This window comes from Echiichthys vipera (assembly GCF_963691815.1).
Source record: "Echiichthys vipera genome assembly, chromosome: 5".
Classification (NCBI taxonomy): domain Eukaryota; kingdom Metazoa; phylum Chordata; class Actinopteri; order Perciformes; family Trachinidae; genus Echiichthys; species Echiichthys vipera.
The window spans coordinates 1,313,763-1,318,762 of NC_139830.1; the positions used below are offsets into that span (position 1 = coordinate 1,313,763).

A 5,000-nucleotide genomic window follows, 5' to 3' on the forward strand; every position below is an offset into this window, starting at 1 on the left:
AAACTTAACCGTCTCCTTTAGTGACTAAACTTAACCGTCTCCTTTAGTGTCTAAACTTAACCGTCTCCTTTAGTGACTAAACTTAACCGTCTCCTTTAGAGACTAAACTTAACCGTCTCCTTTAGAGACTAAACTTAACCGTCTCCTTTAGAGACTAAACTTAACCGTCTCCTTTAGTGACTAAACTTAACCGTCTCCTTTAGACTAAACTTAACCGTCTCCTTTAGTGACTAAACTTAACCGTCTCCTTTAGAGACTAAACTTAACCGTCTCCTTTAGTCGTCTAAACTTAACCGTCTCCTTTAGTGACTAAACTTAACCGTCTCCTTTAGTGACTAAACTTAACCGTCTCCTTTAGAGACTAAACTTAACCGTCTCCTTTAGTGACTAAACTTAACCGTCTCCTTTAGAGACTAAACTTAACCGTCTCCTTTAGTCGCCTAAACTTAACCGTCTCCTTTAGAGACTAAACTTAAAGGTCACCTTTAGTGGTCATCAGCGATTTAACGGTCGCTCTTTACAAACATCCACCTGCAGTTTCACTTGAAATCTAAAGTGATGAAACTATTTACACCTTTACACACACACACACACACACACACACACACACACACACACACACACACACACACACACACACACACACACACACACACACACACACACACTGAAGTGACACATTCTTGACCACATCTGTTCCTTCTAAGCAGTCAGAGCTTTATACTGGACAAACACAACCTGAGGTAAACACACACACACACACACACATACATACACACACACACACACACACACACACACACTGATGGAATGCACACACAAACAGAAGCAGATGTAAGAGAACACAGAAAATATGGACACACACACACACACACACACACACACACACACACACACACACACACACACACACACACACACACACACACACACACACACACACACACACACACACACAGGGTAAACAGCGCTTGTGAGCTGGCACCGTTCCTGACAGAGTTATTCCAAACTCAGACATTCCTCAACTTCAACTCACTTACTGTGTGTGTGTGTGTGTGTGTGTGTGTGTGTGTGTGTGTGTGTGTGTGTGTGTGTGTGAGAAAGTTAAGTTCAGACCAAAGATACCATTGCAGAATGGTAACGTGCAATCCATCATAACTGTTTTAGAACAGACCGTTAAGTTTAGTCACTGAAAGAGACGGTTAAATTTAGAGGACACTTTAGCACACGTTTATGCTCCTAGAGGACACTTTAACACACGTTTATGCTCCTAGAGGACACTTTAGCACACGTTTATGCTCCTAGAGGACACTTTAGCACACGTTTATGCTCCTAGAGGACACTTTAACACACGTTTATGCTCCTAGAGGACACTTTAGCACACGTTTATGCTCCTAGAGGACACTTTAGCACACGTTTATGCTCCTAGAGGACACTTTAACACACGTTTAGGCTCCTAGAGGACACTTTAGCACACGTTTATGCTCCTAGAGGACACTTTAACACACGTTTATGCTCCTAGAGGACACTTTAACACACGTTTATGCTCCTAGAGGAAACTTTAGCACACGTTTATGCTCCTAGGGGACACTTTAGCACACGTTTATGCTCCTAGAGGACACTTTAGCACACGTTTATGCTCCTAGAGGACACTTTAGCACACGTTTATCCTCCTAGAGGACACTTTAACACACGTTTATGCTCCTAGAGGAAACTTTAGCACACGTTTATGCTCCTAGGGGACACTTTAGCACACGTTTAGTCTCCTAGAGGACACTTTAGCACACGTTTATGCTCCTAGAGGACACTTTAGCACATGTTTATGCTCCTAGAGGACACTTTAGCACACGTAAATGCTCCTAGGAGACTTTAGCACACGTTTATACTCCTAGAGGAGACTTTAACACACGTTTATGCTCCTAGAGGAGACTTTAGCACACGTTTATACTCCTAGAGGAGACTTTAACACACGTTTATGCTCCTAGAGGAGACTTTAACACACGTTTATACTCCTAGAGGACACTTTAGCACACGTTTATGCTCCTAGAGGACACTTTAGCACACGTTTACGCTCCTAGAGGAGACTTTAACACACGTTTATGCTCCTAGAGGACTTCTGTCGGGGATGACCCTGCACAGAGGGTCCAGTCCGTCTCTTAATGACCCTGATGAGTGTAATGAGCCGCAGCTGCGCGCGCACTCTGCACATTTCTCCTTTCTGTGTCTTAGAAAGTGTTTGGTCTCCTGCAAACAGCTGTGCGCCTCTCTCTCCCACTCTCTCTCTCTCTCTCTCTCTTCCCCCCCTCGCTCTCCTCCCTTTCCTCCCTCTCTCTCTCTCTCTCCCTCTCTCCTCCTCCCTCTCTCCCTCTCCTCCCTCCCTCTTCCTTTCCTCCCTCTCCCTCCCTCTCTCCTCTCTCTCTCTCTCTCTCTCTCCCTCTCTCTCTCCCTCTCTCTCTCTCTCTCTCTCCCTCTCCTCCCTCTCTCTCTCCTCCCTCTCCCTCTCCTCCCTCTCCTCCCTCTCTCTCTCTCCTCCCTCCCTCCTGCAGCAGCCGCAGACCGGGTCGAGCCGACTCTCCGCCGCCCGGAGCTCATCTCCAAACATCTTCCTCTCGGTCTCCAAACTTTAACAAACAAACAAACAAACAAACAAACAAACAAACGGGTTTTCTTCTTTTTCCGTCGCTTTATTTTGAAGGGGAAGTTCCGCGGACTGCTGTCGGATGGATTCTTCTTCTTCTTCTTCTTCTTCTGCTTTTTTCGGTGCGTAAAACTTCGCCAAGTGGGTCAGAGGAAGGACCGGAGGACGGACCGGAGCAGGGACCGGAGCAGGGACCGGAGGAGCGGAGGCTTTCTGGAAACACTCCCGGAGAGAGAAGGTCGAGAGAGGGGAGTTTGACCCGATGCGTCCGGAGAGGCCGGAGAACCAGCAGCAACACCCGGGGGAGAGAGGGGGAGAGCCGGGGGAGGTCAGCGCGGACTCACCGGCTGCTGGACGTTCATGTCTCCGCTGCACACCGGCACCGAGGTACTCTCTCTCTCTTTTTACTCCTCTTTTCTTACTCTTTCATCCTCTGTTCACTTATTTCTATGATGCATTTGTTCAAAAAGAGCACGAGAGCAGATGAAGTGTGAACACCCTTTCAAAATAAGACGCAGAGTACATTTAGACACCAGAGCAGCTGAAGGTGGTTTTCTCCTGTCGTGGATGAATCCGTCGATTATCTTCGGGATTAATCGATTGGTTGTTGTGTTTCAGTGTTTCCCAAAGTCCTCAACTCGATTTTTGTTCAGTTTATTGTCACAGAGGAAGAAATGAAGCAGAAAATATTCATATTTCAGAAAATAGTCTTTGTTTTATTTTAACAAACTGTCAAAACGATTCAAATGGTTGCAGATGAATCAAATAGTTGATGATTAATCGATTCATGTTTGCAGCTCTAATAGAAACAAATTCAACAAACATTGAAGGAGAAAAGGAAAAACTCTTTCACAATAAAAGCCCAGTTTATTGTTAACGTTTGGAGCCTGGTCCCTGTCTTTGGAACAAGCTTGTGTAAATGCAGCGGCGTGCACAGACTTTAAGAAGGGCAGGGGCGAAAAGGAAGAAAAAGGGCACCTATAGGGGGTCCTCGGCACTGGAGAGGGTGATTTAGCACGAGTTTTAGCTCCTAGAGGGCACTTTAGCACACGTTTATGTACCTAGAGGACACTTTAACACACGTTTATGCTCCTAGAGGACACTTTAACACATGTTTATGCTCCTAGAGGACACTTTAACATACATTTATGCTCCTAGAGGACACTTAAGCTCATGTTTTGGCTCCTAGAGGACACTTTAGCTCATGTTTATGCTCCTAGAGGACACTTTAACACACATTTAGGCTCCTAGAGGACACTTTAGCACACGTTTATGCTCCTAGAGGACACTTTAGCTCATGTTTTGGCTCCTAGAGGATTCTTTAGCACACGTTTATGCTCCTAGAGGACACTTTAACACACGTTTATGCTCCTAGAGGACACTTTAGCACACGTTTATGCTCCTAGAGGACACTTTAACACACGTTTAGGTTCCTAGAGGACACTTTAACACACGTTTATGCTCCTAGAGGACACTTTAACACACGTTTATGCTCCTAGAGGACACTTTAGCACACGTTTATGCTCCTAGAGGACACTTTAACACACGTTTATGCTCCTAGAGGACACTTTAACACACGTTTTAACTGCAACAAAGATAAAAACCAGGATAAAACCTAAAAATCAGCTCACAGTAAAGTCATTCCTGGTCCATGTGACCTCAGGACCTTTCATTTCCCCAGTGTGCGGGTTATGAAGTGGTCCCTCGTGCTCCTCAGAGGATGAACCCTGTAGTCTGAACGACCTGTTCCACAGACTAAGTGTGAAAGAGCAGCTGTGGATGCTCGCTGTTGCTCCCGTCACTGCTGGAGTGGTGGATGTAGTGTGCGTCGCAGCCCGTAGAGGGCACTGTGAGCACCTTTCAAACCAGTTTCAGTCCTGACTGAAGTGAACTAACGTGATCTGGATCTGTTCCGTCATCTAACCGTGGCTTCTCACTCCTCTTGTGTGTGTGTGTGTGTGTTCATGGTCCTGTTGTGTGTGTGTGTGTGTGTGTGTGTGTGTGTGTTCTGCCTGTTTCAGTGCACAGTGTTCTGATGCTCTCCCTTCACAGCTCTGCAGCTCTACGAATGTGCAGGCATGTGTCAGCGCGGAGCTGTTTGTACCGCACACACACACACAAGTCGACCTCTAACCCTTGAATTAGGGCGCACTCCCACTGTACCTCCGCACCGGGCCAAAACCGGTGTTTCGGCTAGAGCCTAGTGCGTTTGACCAGTGTGAGTGCAACCGCTCCACGCATAACTGCGGCACACTTGCCGTCCACGGCCCGTTTGGGAGAGGTGGGCTTTAGTAAAGCACGTTTGCACGTGTACGAGCTCGAGCGTGCGCGGAGGTGGAGTGTTTACTGCAGATTTGGTCGA

The 5,000-nt window shown here is 46.6% G+C and overlaps 1 protein-coding gene across 2 annotated transcripts in view; it reads left to right on the top strand.

The window, feature by feature from the left end:
- Positions 1–2,613: 2,613 nt before the first annotated feature.
- The window catches only part of plekhg2 (pleckstrin homology domain containing, family G (with RhoGef domain) member 2), a 90,257-nt gene continuing 87,870 nt past the window's right edge, over positions 2,614–5,000 (top strand). For both annotated transcript variants that reach the window (XM_083913983.1, XM_083913985.1), the window contains exon 1: positions 2,614–3,025. The gene's annotated coding sequence lies outside the window, so the exon portion shown is untranslated. The remainder of the gene's footprint in view (positions 3,026–5,000) is intronic.